A 22,304-nucleotide genomic window follows, 5' to 3' on the forward strand; every position below is an offset into this window, starting at 1 on the left:
TTAATTTATCCTATATATATGAAGCTTAGTTTGCAGAATACAAAATTCTAGGCTGTCAGTTTTTCCATTTAAGAAGTCTGAAGGTGGAACTCCAATCTCTTCAAGGTTGTAAATTCTCAATTGAAAAGTCTGCAGTTAGCCTCATGGGTTTTCCCTTATAAATTAACGTGTTTTTGCCCCACAGCTTGCAATGTTTCCTCCTTTGTGTTGACTTTGGCCAGTCTAATGACCGTGTATCTTGGTTGTTGCCTCTTTTCAGTGAATCCCAGATGTTCATTGAATTGATTGATTGTACCTGTATATCTAAATTTCTAGCAAGACCTGAAAAAATTTTCTCAGTTTTTCCATCAGATAGGTTTTTCAGCCCTTATGTGTTTTCTTCTTCATCCTTAGGGATGTCTGTGATTCTGTAATCCCATATATGTTTGTTATGGGCTTTGTTCATTCCTCTTAATTCTCAGTTCTTTATTTTTGACTGACCGAATTAATTCAAAAGAATTATCTTCTGAGATTTTCTTCTGCCTGTTCTAATCTATTCTTAAAATGTTCTACTGTTTTACATTTCACGAAATGAATTTTTCATTTCCAGAGGTTCTATTATTTTTAATATATTGATCTCTTCAGTGAATTTTTCATTCATTTCCTAAATTGTTTTCCTGGTTTCTTTGACCTGGTTTGCCATTTTCTCTTGGATTTTATTGACTTCCTTACAATCCATATTTGGAATTCTTTATCTGTCATTCCAATATTTTTCATTTGATTAATATCCATTACTAGAGAGTCAGTGTTCACTTTGGGGAGTGTCCTTTTGCTCTGAATTTTTTTTAAAACTTCTGGATTTCTCTTTCTCATTTGAGCAGCTTATTTTTGGATTTTCTTTTTTAGATTAGGATTTTTTTACCCCCTCACTTATAAGGGAGTCTCTGTAGCATATGTTGTGTAAGAAACTTTGGCTTTGCTTTTGGGTGCTTTGATTATGGTCTCAGTTCTGGATGGACGTCTTGGTTATAGACAGTCATAGTATGGTGTTTTTCTCAGTTGTTAGTTGTTTGTAGGCTGTAGAAGTTGTGAGCTGTGTGTGCAGGCAGATTCCCTTCTCTCTTTGGGGAGGGAAGATGGAGGTCTTTGAAATGCTTCTCCCCAGCCCCCATTCTGTGGTCTTCCTGACAGAATGAAGTATAGGCACACCCAGTTTAATCTATGAGAGAGTAGGTGGTGCTTGTGGACAAGAATCTGCCACACCCTGTATAATTCATGCTCTAAAGGACTGTATAAATTGACCTTCTTGTCAATAGGTAGTGCTTGTCAGAAGGAACAACCTGTAGTGGTACTTTGGGTACCTTTAGCTACATCTAGCCCCTCTAGCCTCTCAAATGCCCTAGATAGTAGGTGGGTCCCTGGAACTTCCAGGCTTGTCCTTACTCTACAGGACAGCAGAGATCAGCAAGGGAGTGAGGCTGGGCTGGGCTGTGTTGAGTAAGCCTACTCTCTAGCTCCACAAAAGCTCATTAAGGTACCTGTTTTGGTAGGGTGAAAGGTCTGCTCCCAGCCTTCAGGGGAAAGCCACCAGAGAGGAGCTGAAGTGGGCTCACACCATCAGAAAGCCTGCTTGTGGAGATGGGGCCATCTGAGATTCATAATCTGAGGGTCAGAAGCAGGTTTTTCCCCCTTGCTCCCTCCCCTGCATACAGTCTCCTTCCATTGTCTGCCAGAAGCAGCAAGCAGGAGCTCAAACTAACTGAACTTCCCAGCAGTGGTGTCACAGGCTGGGAGTATCCCTGTCCAGGATGCTGCTTTGGGTTGAGGGCATGGCCTCCTTGCTGGGGGCAGAGGGCTCTGTGAGTGTGTTGTGCTGGGACCTGCATTGCGCTCTCATTAGTTCTGCCTTTGAAGGTTCACTTACCTTCTATGATTAGTTCATAAATCTCCCATCTGTTCCCAAAGCAACGATATCATGTCCTGGCAGTACTGCAAAGATCAGTCCCTGATTGTTCCAGGGAGAAGCTCTCTATTCCCAAGTTGCATATGGGGAGTTCAGACAGGTTTGATGTCCTTCTGCTTCAAGGTGTGCCCTGCTCTGATAGAGTAGCTGGGCAAGTACCACCACGATGGCCAGTAAGCTGGGAGTTCACAGTTCGAGCATCCCTTAGTCCTCTGCAGGTATTTAATATAACAGGTTTAAACCCCACTCTCTATGAAAGCTCCAACAGAGCATTCCTGAGATCCCCAGCTCAAGCATCTCCCTCAACAGCCATGGGCAGGGCAAGGGAAATAGAGGGAAAGAGTCTAAATGGAGGAAAGCTAGCACTCTGCACATCACTATCCCTTTCTCTGGAAGGCTGCCCACCTGTTATGTTCAGGCTCTGTGGTCATGCAGTACCCACTGGGGATTCACTGGTTCCCTATGGCTCCTGCGGTCAGGGCCAGAGCTGGGAAATGTCTGGTAGGAATGAGGAAGATGCAACATGAGGGCTGGAGCCCCATGGAAAGGACAAACGTGCACAGTGGCTGGAAAAGCAATATGGCACCTGCCGTCTCTGCTCAGGTCTTTGGTGACTGGAAGTGTCTCAGCCTGGCAGACTGATGCTTTGTCCTTAAGAAGCCCCCAATTCCCTGGTGACAGCAGTTTGGGGGCTCGTGAGGGTAGAGAGGCTCTCCAGCAGCTCCGAAGCCTTCTGACTGCCAGAGAGATACGAGGCCACTCTGCCTACCTTTTCACTAGACCCCAAACCTCGCAGAGGTTGCCCTCTGCTAGTGTCTTGCTCCTTATTCTGCTCTGCAGCTTTTTCCTATGAAATCTCTTGTAGGTTCTGGTACCTTTCCCTCAGAATTATACCTGATCTGTATTTGTTTCTTTTTCATCTAAAACGTTTCCTTCTTTCTGAGACAATCTGGCAGTTAGTGTCTCTCGTCTCTGGTTAGCCAACTTCCTCAATCTCCCTGGTTTTTTATTTCAACTAAATTTTCTAAGGGAAAAGTAGATTCAAGAGTGACAATAGTGATTTACAGGATTAATGAAGATGCATTTGAATATCACCAGTGTGATGAAAATATTTCAAATTTTATATAAAACCAGCACACTGTACCCCATGACTGTGTTAATGTACGCAGCTATGATTTAATTAAAGAAAAAAAAAGAATATAATGCAGGTTTCCCAATGTTTTTGAATTGAATGACCTTTTCTTAAGTTCAAGACACCAAGGCTCAGACACTGAGGCAAAGAGTGTTTCCGTCACCCTCTCAGAGTCACATAGCTCTCTGAGCTATAACAGCAATTCAGTTCTGTGTGACTTCCAAGTCCATATGACCCACCACATGCCTGCACATGCTCTCCAAAATACTTACTCTGTGTTTAAATAGTTTCTTCTTTCTTTTGTTTTTTATTGTTTGGGATTCATTGAGGGTACAAAGAATTAGGTTATACTAATTGCATTTGTTAGGTAAAGTCCCTCTTATAATTCTGTTCTATCCCCAAAAAGTGTGCCATAAACCGTGACTCCCCATCCCCTACCCTACCCTCTCCCCACTCCCTCATTCCCCTACCCCACACCTTGTATTCAATCATCTACTGCCTTCATATTAGAATTGAGTACATTAGATTCTTGTTTAAATACTTTTAAGAGAGATGCATACTCTGACTTTCTTGAACCTTGTCCATTAATTTGCATGTTAAAGGCCCTGAGAATTCCTGAAAAACTGTTCTAACTTTGTTGAATTTCTACCTCAAACTTCTCTTACTACAGAATACATCCTTCCCTTCCCGTGTTATCTACATATGATCTATCACCTTTTACATGCTGCAACGAATCTCCTATAGAACACTATTTGAAAAAAAATCAAAAAAAAAAAGAACACTATTTGAAAATGCTCAAAATATATTTAACTGCCTTCTATCATCTCCCATTTTTGATTACTAGGGAAAATGACCTTGAGAAAATGTAAAATATTCAGTAAAATATGTAATTTGATGCTCAAATGGCTCATTTTTAGCTTAATCAGAAAAATCAAACCAAATTTAGAATTTAAAAATATATGTTCTTGGATACATGTCTTAGTTATTCTTATATCCATAATGTATGGTCCAGAGGGATTCAAAGAAACCTGTAGTGAGGCTTATCACCGTCTGGAGCTCTGTTTGCATTCTATAAAAAGGAAGACTTGCCTTCTAGTTGAAGCTACGTTTCTATAAAAAAGGACTTGGGATTTGGAAAAGCAATGGTAAGATAAATATATTATCACCATCAGAAACCTAAAGGGTTGTAAAGTTAGCACTAGTTACATAACAGACAAAAGTTTCATAATATATTTCATAAGATATTTTCATAACATATTTCTTATATTCACATTATTTTTTTATTTTCTGAGGATTTTTTTCCCTATAAATTATGCTAAAATACCATTAAGGACCATGAAAACAGACTTTCATGAAGTGTTGCCATAGCAGTAAGTAATTTGTAAGAATATAAGTAAACAAAAAGTTGTATCTAGCCATTCTGTTCAAATTAGGCATTTTTGCCCTTATCTTCTTCCTTGGGGACTTGGCAATTGCATCCTTGAGCTGGAGTTCCTGAGGAGCAGCCTAATCACCCCTTTTACATCTGCCATACTTCAATTATCTTCAATTCAAATACGATCCTCTGCCTTCCTCACAGAAAGCATTTAGGAACAGGAGCTAATGACATTCAGTCTCTCAGGACTGCTTAGCCAAACACTCTTCAGATACCCAGCAGCTTTAGATATAAATGTAAATGATTCTTAACATACACTAAACTAGAATGTTTGCTGCTGAGCCTTTAGTTTCCTATGCAGAATTTAGTTCACTGAGAAGACTGTTTTCACCAAGAAAACCATAGAGTGTATATAGCAGAAGAACTTTTGGATTGATGAAAGTCATTATTGGCAAGATTGGGGCCTAGATGCTGCGTTGGGGTTATTCTTCTGCTGAGCCCTATAAAGCCTTATGTTCCTCTAGAAAGCAGGACTATTGTGATCTTCCCTAATCACCATCCATGTTGACTGTGAGAATCAAAGAAGATATGTTATTTGTGGAATGATATAGAAATATAAAGTACTATGATGGGAAGCAAAATTTCCGGGGAGATCATAGACTAATGGAACCTTAAATAATTCTTGAGAGGCCATCGTTGATATTTGCATAACATCATATATGAAACCAGTGGTTCTTTGTTATTTAATCTATGAACTTCCCCAAGTCTCTTCTTTCCAACATCCTTCACAATACCCAAGAGAAACAATTTATACTCATGTGTTTTCTTAAAGCCTCAGATGGGAGTGAAACCTGTCGGTAAGAGGATTCACAAGATGGGGAAGACTCCCATGCCATTGCTATCTCTAAACTGATGCCCCATGTGGACTCTTAAAATGTCCTCTTGCCCATTCAAAATTCCCCAGCTTACTTTGGTGGGGAAAAATGACCTTCTGTCATCATACTGTGTGTTCTAGTAGAATCCTGGGCAGCTCCGATGGAGTTCTGCTGCTCACCCAAAAGAGGCGTAGAAGTCTACAGTCACAACAGATGAGTTCATGGCTTATTAGCTGATTCTACTAGTTACCAGCTGCATATGCCCTCTGCTTCCGTGTCCTCCTCTGTAAATTAAAATAATACTACCAAAGTCATAAGGTTTTTTGGGGTGTTTGGTAAGATAGTCATGTAAAGTGCTTACCACAGTGCCTGTCACGTGGTAAGTACCACTAAAATGTTAGATGTTGACGACTACTGCTATTTTCAACAATCATTCTTAAAGAGGGGAATTTATAAATGCTTTTCATATGTACGTATGTCTTTAAAAATGGTTTTTAAAAATGTTTTTAAAAGCAATGAAAATTACCAGTTGACAATTAACAAGAAATAAGTTTGTTTTACCCAAGAACTGGGCAAACTTAGAGTAGGCTGGTTTAATAGAGTGAGTAATGCAGGAGCTTGGGTTCTGAGACCTTCCTCTCTTCCTTCATCTCCCCTCCTTCTGTCCCTCACACACATTCCCTCTCAAATCAAAGCCTCTGTTCTTTCTATAGTCTCCTGCATAGAATCTGCTCACCACAAATTATAAAAAAGGAAAACCTGAAGAAATTATAAATAAGCAATTAGACACAGTTAACTTTTTCCCCGGGAATATTTGCTGTCTAAAATAAACTGAGTATGGAGTAAACAGACTGACTCCCCAACTGGGGCTGGGTCTTGTACCAGGCAGCCGGATCTCAGAACTTCGTCAGGGGTTGAGAGGCTGGGGGGTGGTCTTCTAAAGACTGGTCTTTGGAAGATGGAGAAGACAGGGGAAGAAGGGAAGGCCGGAAAAGAGAAGAAAAAATGAGATTTAGATTTATTTCTTAAGTCTGCATAATTGACCTGACTTCGTGGCAGGCATTTTCCGTAGTAATTTAGTTAACACCTCATAACAATTCTGCGCTGTGAACAGTCATCACTGCCCTCCCCTTTTTATTAAGAGGAAGAGTGAATCAGTGGTGAAAACACAGGTGGGATGGGTAAGCAGCTTGCTGAAGGTTATATAGCTACGAAGTAGCTAGTAAGCCAGGCTTTGTAGGCTGGGCCGCTTGGCACCATAGCTAAACTTTTATTAACCATACTTGCTTTTCACAACAACGGCAAAGAACATTTTCAAAGATATAATAACGGTCATAAATAAAAATGAATGATCCCAAAATCTCTCTGTTGAAGTTACTGATAGATAAGGGAGAGGAAAATGCACATATTTTTCTACAAAATCTTCCATCTAAGGATCACTTTCCCTGGCTGTCTGGCCTTGTGAAATTATACCTTCCCTAATGGCTTAGAGCTGGCTGTGTCCTTCTTTCTGTCAAGGACAGCTTAAAGTTCATTAGAATAGTTTATTTGAAGCTTCTGAGTACCAATTCCAGACAGCAAGATGCTACTCTCAGAGATCGAATTAGCTTTCTTCAGTCACAGCAAAAAGTGATACAACTAAATTGATTACCTTGAAGTGCCTTCGCGGGCGTTTTTGTTTTTGTTTTTGTTTTTCCACTGCTATTTCTTGAGCCAATTTGTTCTCTCAGCAGTGTCACTGAAGTTGGTCTATTCTTTATTCTCGGTTTATGAATAAGAATTATCTGATTAGACTCATCGATATCTAGTTTAGAACATTTTTCTCAGAATTCCATAGATGGGGAAAATTCCCAATGGCTGGAAGTGGCTTAGGAATGCATCTCTGGAGTCTTTTAAACCACTTATATTTTTTATACCAATACTGCCACTGACTGATAGTAAGCTCACGTCCATTCATTCGTAGAGGCATGGAAAGGCAGTCTGCTGCCATCTAGCTTGTTTTCATCTGCGGGAGTTTCCTTGTCCTTCTATAGAAAGATGTTTTCTAAAGAAGCAATTCTTTCATCCCTGAGATGGAGACACATAAAAAGTACTGCAGAATCTTTAAATAATAGTAATAATAATAATAATAGTGCTTGTTTCAGCCGCACATACACTAAAATTGGAACAATACAGAGAATATTAGCATGGCTCCTGTGTAAGGATGACACACAAATTCATGAAGCTTTCCATATTTGAAACTAATAATAATAATAACTCATTGTTCTTTTTACTTGTACCTCTCTTTGTTTTAAGTTAGTCCTCAGAGAAAAGTGATGAATGTAGGTCGTGTAGTTCAAATCCATTATAATGACTAAGCATTGACCCCCTATAGAGATAAAAATATATTTTCAGTGGCAAATGTTAATAGCCACCGCCATGACCCTGGAATAGATATAATTCTTTTGTCATCTTCCCTTTTCTTGGATTCCGGGCACTTCTCAGGCTCCACAGCTGTCTCCACTGTGAAATGGGCATTTTCCTGTCTAACAACTCCTGTTGCTGCTGCTCGTCTAGGCTGGTTCCCAGGCTCCGAGCACAGGAAGGCGCCTGCGATCTTGACTCCTGGTGTTCTCTGAGCACCTGTGCCAGAACGGGGCTGAGCTCTGAGGTCACGGTGGTTTCTGCTCTCAGGAGCCTTGCAGTGGAACAGGGGAGACAAACACGTCAGCCTGCGAGTGCGTTGAGGGGGAAATAAAAGTCCCATGAAGGAAAGAACCAATTAATACGAAAGTAGGAAATGAAAGCTTCCAGGAGGAAATAATATCTATGATGAAAAATGAAGGATAAATAGGAATTGTTAAGTGAAAAGAAGAGGGGAGTGTGTTTCGGGAGAGAGGAGGGAAAAATATTACCAGTAACAGTTCAAGAAGAGGTGGTTTCTATCATCCTGACTGATTTATAGGTTCATCTCTTTGATGAGAGATAGATATAGAATGTAATTAACTAATAGAATAAAATAAGACTTTTTTTCCCCAGGAATGGGGAGGTGAGGCGAAGCCCTGCTTAAAGTCATATTCCCATATTGACAGGGTTCTGCTTTCCCAGCAAACCTTAGTAAAACCATGGTGATCCCAAGATGTCCCAGTGTGCATACCCATGATTAAGAGCCAAATACAGGGTAATTAGTATGCTTACAGTGCAAACGCAGCTACTAGCTTTAAATAAAGTACACTCCGCTCCAGCTTCTTCCTCCTAATACCTTCCCTTAGAGTTGGTATTATCAACAAGTTGCCAATTTTGCAAAGGCTATCAGACTTTGGAAGAAAGAATACTATTAAATTTTGAACCACGTGGATGTGATGATTCCTGTACAAGTCAACTTTGTACCAAAGAGAGCCCTCTAATTTAGCATTGAACATATTATTCACATAAGCAGCAATAAAGATTTACAGCTTTGGATTAACATAAACACGACCTGCAAGCTTAAAGATTTGCAAATATCTTTTAATACTGCATTGTTTTTATTATAGCATATTACATATAATTTTGTATTTACCTAATGAGATTACTGTTCTGGGGTTTCAGGATATGTGTAAAATACAATTAAGGACTTTAAAGTACAGATAAATTATCCCTACCAGAAAAAAACCCTAGCAGGTTATTTACTAAAGAATCTTGTATTTAGCAGATCAAGGAAAGGCTCTCTGAGGAGTCTTTAATTAGAACTCTTTAGGACTTGGCAAGACTAGAATTAAAAGCTCTACATAAAAAAGAATCTTGCCTGGGGCTACGTAAATTACAAAATCTGAATCTCTAAGAGTGGTATTATAGCAGCTGATTTTAATTGTTTTGATAATGAGCTGGAGAAAGTTACACTAAGCTTCCTGGATTTCTGTTGCAAGTGAATGGGATTTTTGCCAACTATGGAGCACAGTTAAGAAGTGTTCTGCACAGGGAATGTCAAAAGGAAGCAGACAGAACTGAACAGGCTACCCCATTCTATATCTTCTTCATTCTTGAAAAGCAGATCATGAGGCCCTTTTTTTCCATCTAATTTTAAATGTAACTACCCCCCTTCTTGGTTCATAAAGATAATAGTTAATAATAATCCCTAAAGGCAAAAAATACTACCCTTTATATATAAAGAGGATAATGGAGGTGCCCTTCGTGGTGCTTCTTTGCTTCTTTCTGGCCTTTCTAGAAAACTGGAGTTGTGGATTTTGCTTATGAAGTACCTTTGAAACCTGGACTTGTAATACTTGAACAAGTGGGACTTCCTTTTATGTGGGTGACAGCTGGATGTGTTTCAGCCATTGTGTGATGGCACCACCATTTGTACAGAGCCAGCATCCCCACAGTTTTCTTGTCCTGTTCCTCATCTTGTCAAATGGCTGCTGCCATCCAGACATCATGTCTGCGTTACAGACAGGGAAGGCCTCAGGGGATCAAACGCCCTCCCTCAAACACCCAGAAGACTCCAGCATACATCTCCTTGGCCAGAACGATGCCGAACAGTTGTCCCTAATTCAAAGAGGGCAAGAAAGTTAATATTTGGCTTTCCAGTCTCTGTAATAAAGGCAGCAAGGATAAAGGAGATGGGGAAAAGGACTTGCCAATCAAATTGTTGGTCACATTTGACTTATATTAATGTACAGCTATTAAAGCCTGCAGTCAATTTGTTAGTTTCCCAAGGACAGGGAGATGAGGAAGAACTAAGATCTTCATGTCAAGTACAGGATAATCCTTGGAGAAGTGTGAAAAAGAGAGGAAAATAAATTAGAAATTTATTTTCATACATATTATTCACATAAGCAGCAATAAAGACTTTTCAGCTTTGGATTAACATAAATAAGACCTGCAGACATAAAGATTTGCATATATCCTTTAATACTGCATTGTTATTATAGTATATTGCATATAATATGGACTTCAAAAGTAACTTGAAGCGAGTCCTTATGATACATTAAGCAAGCCAGTCATTCACAAGGAACCCCAAAGTTTTCCATCCTGTAATGTGGATAATTAATAACGTTTCTCTCAGTTTTCATGAATGTCACCAAAATTTTGTATGAAATACATATGTGCCTACACATTATATCTATTTAAAGTGAAACATGTACATTATTTGGGGAAGAAAAGTAATCAAGATAATTATTACTGGCTTGTGGTCATCAAAACATTATTTCTGTTATGTTAACATGATGAAAACAAGAAAAAAATAATAATTGTTTAGGATAATTTAATCATATTAACCCCTCAAATCATTGAGGTCAAATTGAGTGGCCTTAATCAACTCAATGAATAATTTATTCAACATCCGTGGTGTGATGAGCCTGCTGTTAGGAGATACTTACAGTTGAGCAAACTAGGAAATTGGCAGAGGAAGGTGAATGAAATAGGAGAGTCAGGTTCATGGGCGGTAGCTCTAGGAAGCAGGAATCATAGTTATTTGGAAGGTGTGTATCAGGCTGACAAAAGTGTCAGTGAAGTAAACCAGCATTTGATTAGAGCATTGAAGGGTAATGCTATTCCTGGAGAGAAAAAAAAATCCTAAGTGGAAGCAACAGAAGTAGGAAATGGAATAATCCAGAGTACGATGTTTTGGAATTGTAGGGAAGGCAACTTGAACACATAAATGCAAGTTGTAGAAGGCCTTGAATGTGGGAGTGAGGCAATTAACGTGGGGCAGCTCAACTTTGGATTCTGAAGAGAGGGGCTTTTTCTTTTTCTTTTCTTTTCTTGTTTTCTTTTGAAAGAATGTGTCTGTGGCCATGGACTAGGTTTTCTACAGATTATCAAAATGATTCTGGGAAAAATAAAATGGCATTCTGGATTGAGAGCATGTGCCATAAGGAAAATGTAAGTGTTACCAGGTGAAGTTGTGTCCCACCACAATTCCTATGTTGAAGTCCTATATCTAGGACCTCTGAATGTGACTGTGTTTAGAGAGAGAGCCTTTAAAGAGGTGTTTCAGATCAAATGAGGTCATTAGGGTGGGCCCTATACCCTAATGTCTGTCCTTATAAGAGAAGGAACTTCAAATGTGTTCTTAGAAGACAAGGAAATTCAAATGTGCACACACAGGATCCTGTGAAAACACAGGGAGACGATGATCACGTACAAACCAAGAAGAGCAGCCTCCAGAAGAACTTGACCCTGCTGACACCTTGATCTTGGGCTCCTAGTCTCCAGATATGAGAAAATAAGTTTCTATTGTTTGCACCACCCATTCTGTGGTGCTTTGTTATGAGAGCCCTAAAGAAGTAACACAAAGAGCGAGTGGTATTTTCATTTTAAGCTCAGTTCACGGAGGTGAAAATAGCTTCTGGAAAAGTCACGTGATCTCAACTCCTACAATAGGGGGAGGAGACAGAAGGGTCAGTGATAATTGACTTCTCAAGACTGGGAACAGCACTATCTGGGGGGGGCAGGGGCTGGGTGAAAAAAAATGATGGATGTGGTTGAAGAGGTGATTGTTTTCAGCATAAAGCCCCATCAAGAAGTCAGAAATGTGTGTCAGATCAGATGCAAAGGCATGGATGAGATGGTGAGCCTGCAATGCCTTTAAGTAGCTGCCATAACAAAGCTAAACTGGTTGACTGGCTCTGAATAAGTAATTTCAGTGTCAGAGAAGACCTTGTATCTTCCTGACCTGTTCTCCTGACATCTGAGGCTTAAACTTTCTGTAGAGAAGGAAACAAAAATAGTTGTGGTTTTTTTGTTTGTTTGTTTTTTGTTTTCTTTTTTTAATACAGAAGTGAGACCAAAAAGGCACATACCTCAGGGAAAGGTGGTTTGAATTTATGTGAGTGTTGCATGTCAGAGAACAAATTTGAATAGTGTCAGTGGGGAGTGGAAAAATATTCAAAGACTCCCCCTTCCCTCTGCGGGAGAGAATGGTGCAAAAGGAGGTGGGCCACCAAGAGCAGGTTGCTTGGGGCCAGTTTGGAGACTAAACCATCTCACAATAGTGAAAGGGTCATATTTACCTTACCAGGGGAAAATTAGCTTCAGTGGTCTCTTTCCCTTCTGTACCAGATTTTGCTTAAATGCTACCCTTTGCAGAAAATTAGGACTTTTGGATGAGTTTTCTAAATCAAGATTGCACTCTCTACTTTTACCTTTTGTTACTAATATGTCTTTTTTGATTTCCCAAAAGTAATGCTTGGCTGAAGTGCTTGCATGCTTTGTGTATATTGTTCATTAATTAATGAGATGAATGTTTTAAAAATGGGCCTCCAAGTTTTCATCCTGAGGGCTTACATATGATAGCAACAATCTTTGAAAATTATGGCATTATTTATTTATAGAATGACTTTGAGTCATTTAATAATGCTCTATAATGAATTTGTAGATTACTCTTCAACTTTGCACAATTATAATTTAGTGTTAACGTTCCTACAAAAGAAAACATTTTTGCTGTTGCTAACATTTATCAGTTTCCCTTAATGTCTTGGAAAAATGTTCGTGAAGTGAGGAGAGACCCAAACTTCTCAGATACTCATTTATTCTGTGAGGATTTCTGAATACCTCCTATGTTTCTAGCCCTGATCTAGCTGTCAAATAAGTAGACAAAGATAGGCTGCCTTCAGGTTTTTTACATCCTTTGTAAGCCCTACAGTTTAAGTGTGAATTCCAGGAGAAAGGAACAAAATAAAAGAACCCAAAGTCAAGAAATAAATGTAAACGTTATCTTATTTTATCCTCGGGTGAATACAGATGTGTTCAGTTTTATACATCTTCATACCTAAAGCATCCTGACCAGCATACTACAGATTAATGTGCATTTAACATATTCCCTTGTCATAACATATTTAAGGATTTCAATAAGTATTTAGACAAAAGACCAGCTTGATCAGACAATATAATTCTGAGAACAGTTTCTTCCTATAGCAAACATTCTAGTTACAGCCTCATTAAAAGTTGTATGTCTATGTTTTTTCCTGTAGGTTGCGGGGGCAGGGGGTAAGGGGGAGTTCTTAGCAGATGTTCCATAAAAACATTCACATAGAATTCCCATTTGCGCTTTATTTGCCTGATTTAGAGGCTCCGTATTAATAATGCTGAGTAATAGTTGGTCAGGTTAGAGAAGAAACAGTCAGAGACTTTCCTTGCCAATACATATTGTCTCATGGAAAATCACTTTTGAATCCAACAATGAAATGATGCAATTGGGCGGAGCCTATGGGAAAATCCTGGAGGAAGCTCCCAACGGTCAGTCTCCTCTGCCCCACACGCTCAGACTCCCTGGACAAACATCCAACCTGGACTTCCCCCCTGCAAGGGAGGTACAGTCAGGGATCTACCTGCCACCAACAGTTGCATGTGGAAGTCACGTGGCCCACCACAACCAGGGGTAGAAGTCAAATTATAACATAGGTGAGCAGAAGAATCTCAGCTCTGGACCATTCCAGGCCTGCAGTTGGCTCAGATGAAAAGCGTAGGCTGTGAGCTGCCAGAAAATATTTGGCAAGAGCCCACCTTTTTTCTCAAGTACAAGTATTCAATTGACTTGATTCCTTAAAGAGATATGTGAGGGTGAAAGTAAGTTCATTGTCTATTGTTAATGACCCTGAACTTCTAATAAGGTAATGGATATGAAAGTGATTTTTAAAAACACAGTGCAAATATACAACATTTTCTGTCATTGTTTCAGTACCTGATGAAAATATAAAAACAAAAAAGAGCCACACAGGTACCAAGGCCCATGGGAGTGTGATTTTGTTTCGCCTTCTCTTTTAGCCTTTTGAAAATTGTAGCCCGTCTGGGCTATCGTTTTGAGAGTTACGTCCTAAAGTTACTTTTCTTTGTTTTCCCAGCACACACTTGAGAGACTTCTGACATCTGATGTGTATGTGGGAAGTTCATGCTAGTCTTCAAGCAAGATAAAACAAATCCTAGCTAGGAAGTTAGCCTAGAGCAGCGGTTCTCAACCTGTGGGTCGCAACCCCTTTATAACAATGAAAATACATCCTGCATATGAGATATTTACATTACAATTCATAACAGTAGCAAAATTACAGTTATGAAGTAGCAACAAAAATAATTTTATGGTTGAGGGTCACCACAACATGAGGAACTGTATTAAAGGGTCACGGCATTAGGAGGCATGAGGAAGGTGGAGAACCACTGGTACATTAAAGCATTGTAGAATGCACTCTCCAATCCCAAATAACAGCTACATTTATGTACTACCCAATGTTTGCCAGTGCCATTCTATGTTTTATATATATTAAGTCCTTTAATCCTCACAACAAACACAAGGGATGTGGTATTATGATACCCATTTTACAGATATGAAAACTGAGGCATATCAAGGTAAAGTGATAGGCCCCAAATCGCACAGCTAGTGAGTGGCTGTTGGACTTCAAATCCTGCTAGTCTGTCTTTAGAGTCTATATAATTTACTTTTATTGTCTGTTTTTAAACAATACTTTATGCATATTGTGCTATTTCTAATAACAGACGTAATTTTTGTTCTGTTTTTTTTTTTTTTCCTTAGTCTTCACTTTTGGATCTGAGACTACACATAATATTACTAGATTTTAGTGACGTCTCTGATAATTACGTATAAAATACATTCATAGAACATTTATATTTTGTAAATGATTTCCTTACCATTATCTCATTTGATCCCCTTATCAACCAGTACAATATTGTTATCCTCATTTTTCAAAGGAAAAAAAAAAGACCAGAAAACATTAAATCACGTGTTGTGTTAATTTCATATCACAAGTTGTAGCAGCTTTGAAACCAAAAATTAAGTTTCTGCCTCTTGGTGCTGTACTCTTTTTTTTTTTTTTTCATTGTTGGGAATTCATAGAGGCTACAAAGAACCAGGTTACAATGATAGCATTTGTTAGGTAAAGTTCCCTCTTATAATTGTGTCCTACCCCCAAGAGGTATGTCACACACCATGACCCCTCTTCTTCCCTCTCTCTGTTGTTCCCTTCTCCCACCTTCCTCCCCTTCCATCTCTCTGTTCTCCCCTTCCTCCACCCCCCATCATGTACTAGGTTATTAATTGTCCTCATATCAGAACTGAATACATGGGACTCTTGCTTCTCCATTCTTGTGATGCTTTACTAAGAATAATGTGTTCCACTTCCATCTAGGTTAATACAAAAGATGTAAAGTCTCCATCCTTTTAAATGGCTGAATAGTATTCCATGGTATACATCTATCACAGCTTGTTAATCCATTCCTGGGTTGGTGGGCACTTAGGCTGTTTCCACATTTTGGTGATTATAAATTGAGCTGGCGCTACACTCTTTCTAATGGATCAGACTCTTTTCTTTATTTCTTTCTCTATACCTTGGAAAGAAAAACTGAAATGAACTTTAAGAACCCAAACAGAATTGGAGAAGCATTTTTAAGAAACATTTAGAATAATTTTAGAAGTCTTCACTGAAGTAGAGGGTGAGAATGTGTTACGTTAACAGGAGACTTCGTTCCATAAGCGCATACCGCTGGGTTCCCGTTTCCTGGTGTTCAGTTTCCCGTATTTTGGCCTCCCTAATCCACCTGCTTTCCCGGGACAGGTTTCACGTGCTCTCTTGCTTGGCGCTGTTGTTTTCTTAAGGTAGCTCCATTGCACTTGCTCATCCTCCTCTTCCTTGCCTGGGTCCCCTAAGTTCTGTTGCTAATTATTGCCGTAGGCAAGCCTCCAAGAGGACAAAGAGGCTAACAGTGGACTCCTCTTTCCTTAGAATCACAATGCATTTTCCATTTTCAGAAGGAGGAAAGCATTTTTAGCTGCCAGATGCAGCCAATATTTAGTTGTGTAGCCACTTGAGTTTTTGCTAAAGAACCACAACTCAATTTTTATTTTTATTTTTCAGTATTTCATTTATAGCCAGTTTGGGGGTATGTGTGTGTGAGAATTTTTTCTTTTTTCCATTCTGCATTAAATACATAAGACAAAAAATAGATATGTAAGACGGAGCAGAATATTGATGCATGCATTCATTGTATAGATAGTTCTCAGAGTTGTCAAGAATAAGGAATAAAGCTAAATAAATTGAAAGATGTTTCCATGCCACGTTACGTCATCACAGGATCTGGCCCATGATAATGCTCCAGAAATATTTATTCAACTGAGATGAGCTGTCACATGAGCTGTATTCCCTGGACTTGGGATCTACTGAAGAAATGATAAAGTGCTTAAATATGTGAGAATAGGAAAGGAGTTCTGGGATCATCTCAAGTGGTTCCTTTATTTTAAAGATAAAGCAATGGAGACCCCCAAATATGATATGCCCGTCCAGTACCGTGCAGCTATTTAGGGTATGCTTTTTCCATCATCATAGGTGCTTCAGAGACTACATATATGTCAGTAACTGCAGCCCGGGGCATAGTGTGAGAAGAGCTGACGAATGCTTTAGGACAGTGCTACCCAGTGGAACTATAATGCACATCCCATACACAATTTTAAATTTTAATTAGTGACCACATTTTTAAAAGTTAAAAAATAAGTGAAATTGGGGTGGCACCGGTGGCTCAAAAGGGTAGGGCACTGGGCTATGCTGGAGGGGGCAGGTTTAAAAAAACCTGGCCAAGCCCGGCCAAAAAAAAAAATCAAAATAAGTGAAATTAATTTTATGAATATATTTTATTGAACTTAGTCTGAGTAAATCAAAAACTTTATAATTGCAATAAGTTAATATGAAATTGTTAGCCAGCTATTTTTTATATTAAATTTTCAAAATCCAGAGTATCTATTATATTTTTTGACACATCTGGATTTGGACTAGCCACATTTCAGGTATTTAATAGTTACTTGGGTCTTGAGACTACCCTAAAGTCAGTATGGCCCTAGAATCGTGAAAGAGGAGGGGAATGATAATGGATTTTTAAAGCTGCAGCATCTCTATTATTGCTTCTTTTAAATGTTTTATTTTATGCAAAAGTAGACAAATTCAAAAAATGACTCAACGTGATATTAAAAGAAACTAGAGTAGACCTATAGCTGTTAGACAAATTGAGTCAATGGTCATGATTTTAGACATATCCCAAATAAGTGAATAAGAAAATCATCAAAATCTCGGGCTCAGAGGGTTCTACCTGGGCTCAGAAGGGTAGTTCCTTCTACCAAACTATCAAGGAAAACATAATTTCCACCTTATACAAATTTTTTAACGTTACAAGTAAATGTCTTTCAATGTAGCAGGGGCTCCATATGTGGCATGATAGGAACTAAACTGTCCATTCATTTTTAAACAAAATATGCTCAAACAATCATCTTGTTTATCCATATTACCTGTCATTGTCTTAAGTTTCCTTATGAAACGGAAAAGTCAGTTCTCTTATTGAAAAACAGAAAAGTCCTGCTATTTAATAGACGGGTCATGGTGCCCCTTTGCCATGCATTTAATATTAAAAGCATAAAAGTGATGGAAGGAAGATAATTTCTCTTTCAAGCAACTTTTCAAATGTCTATTTGTAATAAAATATCCTGCAGAGGCAAAGATACTCCTGCATTGTTCAATGTTCAAATCCATTAAAGCATAATGTAACTGGGTTTGGATATCACCTTGACCTTTTCTTGGAGTTGGTGGATTTTCCCCCCTTTTAAGTTACTGAACTTTTGAAGTAAAAGCAGAGCTGAGATGGGAAATGGAAAGGCAAGAGGCAGAGTAGAGAAGAAAATAAATTAGGTCACACTTCTAGAAGCTTCTGCATTTGGTACAGCAGGATCCCTGTGATCATTTTAGACCTAACTTTTCAAAAGTCTATTATAGTTTCATTTTATTCTCAGGCCCAGAGAAAAAAATCAGAGGACTTTTATAGCCTTTTCCTAGAAAGCTAATTCTGATTCTCTGTATGATACCTCATTAATAGTTTTCCATGCCAGTTACCCTAAGGCCATGCAGGCTGCTAAGATGTTTTCCATAAATATTTAGTCCTCCCTGGTTCTACCTGCAAGCATGAATTCTTACTAACTCAGTGTGGTGAGGATGATAGGCACATGTCAGTTAGAACTTGCAGCTGTCACAGAAAATTGTAACTCAACTGCCTTAAAACATAAGGAACGCAGTGACATGAGCCAAGGCCTGAGTCTTTTCTGTCTTTCTGTTTGGCCATCCTCAAGTGCTGGTGATTTTTCTGGCTTATTCTCATGCTTAGGATGTCTGCTACAATTCTGCAGATAACAATGACCAATGGAGACAGAAGGATCTTCTTTTTTTAATGTCTTTGTATGAGACAGGGGAAAAATCTGTCCCAGATGGACTTTACCTGGCTGATCTCCCTTCAATGTCTCATTGGCCAAAAGTGCTTCATGGGCCAGTATCTTAAGTAATCACTCCCACAGAGACAGTACCTCCTTGATTAGCTGAGACAGTGTGTCCCTCCTGGGGACTGGGGTGAGGCCCACCTCTCTGTGAGTACCTGGCTTCAAAGGTATGCGGATACTTGAGTTACACTAACCATCTGGCAGGGAGGAATGGCCCTCGGTTAGGGCGCCTGCAGAGTCAGCTATAAGTAGATCAGAAATTACAGTGTAATAAGTGCTCCAGGGAAGGATATAAGGCAAGATGCTGCAGAAACACAAGAAGGACATCTCGTGAGGCAGGCCAGAGCAAGGAAGGAGAGTATCAGAGTGGACTTTTGAAGAGAGAGTTATGTGACCTGAGATTATAAAGAGCAAGAGGAGTTAACTGAAGAAAGGGTAGTGGGAGGAGAGAGAGGGTATCAAGCAGGTAGACAGAGTATAACAGACAAATGACTAGGAATAAGAGACAGTGGAGTAAGCTTCAGGATATGTACAAAAATTAATTTGCCTGAGGCATGGAGCCCAAATTGGGGAATTGGTCAGAAAGAGGCTTGAGAATAAACTGTGGCTTGAGAAAGGCCTGGTACACCGTATGGAAACCTGCACTTCATTCTGTTGCAGTGGGGAATCAGTGAAAGATTTTTAAGCAGCAAATGACATAATTAAACATGCACTTCAAAAAAAAAAAAAAAAAGAAATCTTTGGCTGCTGGGGAAAATTGTATTGCATGAAGACCAGAGGTATGTAGAAGACATGAGAATCAGTTGCAATAATCCAAGAAAAAATGGTGAAGAGCTTTAAGATCATGTCAGTGGGGTCGGGCAGAGGTGAATAAATTTGACTGATATTTAGGAGTTTTGATTAAACAGGGTCTGGTTAATAGGAGATGAAAGAAATAGAGATCGAGGCTGTGTTGACCAGTTGATGGAAGTATTTCAGATTGCATGTGAAAACCCCACACTGTACCCTAGAAGTGCATTAATGTACATAGTTACTGTTCAATAAAAAAAAAAAAAGAAAAAAGAAAAAAAAAAAGATTTAACGTAGAGCTCTGAGGTTATAATAGAAAAAAAAAAGAAATAGAGATCGATAAGCACTCAGATTTCTGTCTTGGGCCACTAGGAAGATGGTGATGATTTTTATTGAGTTAGGATGTCCAAGGAGAAATAGGTTTATAAGGGAAAAAGATTACTTAGAATTGTACCTAATAAGGGCCTATTCTGTCCAAAATTCGAGAGAGAGATTCTGTCCTTAAGCACTTTTATATGTTAAGGATATGTTAAGGGATATTTTAACCAGTAGGTAATATAGGACAATACTGAGAGTGCTATAATCTGTTGCAGAAGGTGATCAATAAAACATGAGAGGGAGGAAAGTGTTTAGGGAAGAAAGTGCTTCTCCCTGGGTGGGAAGTAGTAAGAGAATCTAACATTCCTCATGAAAGATTGAAATTTTAGTGGAATCTTACATGTAAAGATTAGACAGATGGGTCTTGTAGGGAGGGGGTCACCATACTCTACATGAGGAAGATTTAGCAGGGGTCTTCAAACTTTTTAAACAGGGGGCCAGTTCACTGTCCCTCAGACTGTTGGAGGGTTGGACTTAGCAGGATAGGCAGCAGTGGCAAAAACACACGACGGGCTGGATAAATGTCCTTGGAGGGCTGCATGTGGCCCGTGGGCTGTAGTTTGAGGACACCTGATTAAGGAATGAGAGTCTGGGTTGTTAAGGTAGGCTTGAATGGGTAGTATAAAATAGAAATGTTATGGACTAGTTGAACCAGTCAAAAACCTTGGTATCCCAAGAGGAAAAATCAACTACACATATCTATGTTGATCTTTTATTGCAAGGTGTATTTGTCAGTTATTGCCAGAGTAATGCTACATAACAAGCAACCACAAAACATCAGGAACATACAGTAATACCAGTACTTGTAAGCATTTGTTCCTTTCTTATAGGTCTGCTGGTGAGTCAAGAAAGTATTGCTCAGGCTACAGGCTGTCTTCATGCTTGTTGCTCATACTTCTTCTTGCCCAGTTTTCCAGGGCATGTTCTTATCAGCACAACTGACAACACCAAGCATGACAAGTGGAAATACTTGGTACTATGAAAGTCCTCAGTTTAGAAAAGCAGCATCATTTGCGCCCACATTCAGTTGATCAAAAGATATAATGTGACCAACCAAGCCAAATATCCTTGAGGGAGGAGAGTATAAGGAAGAGAAGAAGAGTGAATAGTTACTAAACAATAATTTAATATGTGACATAAGGAGAGAGAGATTGGATTTGACTCACTAGCCATAAAGCTATTGGAACTCTAAAGTTCCCAACTATTGAGTGCCCAGTGGGCTGTTCGACAGACTCAGGAGATCAATCTTAATTTGAGTGACTTCTTTTTTTTTCTGCTCTATAATTGTTCTTTCCAAAGGGATGGCATGCCCCATGAACTGCTCATTAGACTGGTTGGTCAGAAGCAGTGAGCTACTCCAGGGCCATTTCCTGAGCATGATTAGTTGCCTTTGGTCTCATGCAACAGTATCACCATTATCAGTCCATTCCCATAGGGTAGGTAAAGGTTGAGTGAGTGACAAAAACTAAAGCAATAAAATATGATTGCTCTATTTTCCCTAATATGTACTTTTTGAGCTTTGAAAAATTCTGCATCATTTTGAAAACCAAACTAAGGCATTGGCTGATTACTGTACCAATAGTGTGTCTTAGTTAACCCTGAGAATATATGTGTTCTATGGAAGTGACACAATTTTCTTATCATAATTTTCATATCACCACTAAGTTGCAAACGTGAGACTTGAAGATATCCTCAAACTAGGTTATTTCTAAATCACTAACTGATTGTCAATAAGCAAGGGATTCTAGCCATTTGTAAAATTCCTGAATCAAAAATATGTGACTTAGATTGTGTTTAATCAATCTGAAAGTTTGCAAGCCCAAATAGTCCCATGGCTTGAGTAGGCCGTGTGTGTATACTCTGCTTTTAGAAGGTTGTCTTTTAAAAGATGTCTGGTGGCATGGTCATATAATGACTGGGAGAGCACCCTCCTGCTTCTCTATACTTCCCAATTTTTCTCATTTTATGTGTGGCTTCAGGAAAGCACCTTCAGTGAGGGAAAGGGGTGCCTTTCCATGCATAGTTCATTCCTAAGGTTCCTTTCTGCACTGTCCCATAGAGACTTTAGAACAAAATCCTTGATTCTCTTTTATGACTATTTTCCCATTCTAGACTCTTCTCAATACTTAAGGAGATATCTGAGAGACAAGGGAAAAGAACTTTGAGAATACAAAGACAAGAGGAGCAGGATCCTGGATGCTTCATATTCATGTTTAATCCTTTGCACATTAAATTCTACTGAAACCCTCAGTTACTCGCTGTCATAGGAATTGTGCTTGGAACATTTGATCACAACCATGAGCATAAAATATTTTTTCCAAATAGTGAAATAGATGGGAAGATTCATCATTGCCAAGTCACAGGAAGAAGTCCTGATCAAGGCCAGTTTCTGGAAGTGTGCTCCTGGCGAGCCAGGGAGAAGACATGGGCTAGGTAACATGGCAGATGTAATGTGAAAAACCCTGAGGGCACCCAGAGAAGAAGGGAAACTAGAGTACATGAAAGCTCAACAGGCCAGTAATGAACTGAGACTGAGCAAAGTACAGACAGAGTCAGGTCAAGTTTAATATGAATGTCACTGGACCCTGTGTTCCATC

The 22,304-nt window shown here is 39.2% G+C and overlaps 1 protein-coding gene and 1 non-coding gene across 2 annotated transcripts in view; both read left to right on the forward strand.

Annotated features, from left to right (window-relative positions):
• The window catches only part of LOC100954042 (cAMP-specific 3',5'-cyclic phosphodiesterase 4D), a 389,004-nt gene that overhangs the window by 74,327 nt on the left and 292,373 nt on the right, over positions 1-22,304 (forward strand). The gene's annotated exons all lie outside the window — the stretch shown is intronic.
• Positions 7,456-7,562, forward strand: LOC111722087. The gene has a single exon (XR_002771031.1). It is a non-coding gene; the product is annotated as a U6 spliceosomal RNA (small nuclear RNA).

This window comes from Otolemur garnettii, unplaced genomic scaffold (assembly GCF_000181295.1).
Source record: "Otolemur garnettii isolate 467f Iridium unplaced genomic scaffold, OtoGar3 scaffold00005, whole genome shotgun sequence".
Classification (NCBI taxonomy): Eukaryota; Metazoa; Chordata; class Mammalia; order Primates; family Galagidae; genus Otolemur; species Otolemur garnettii.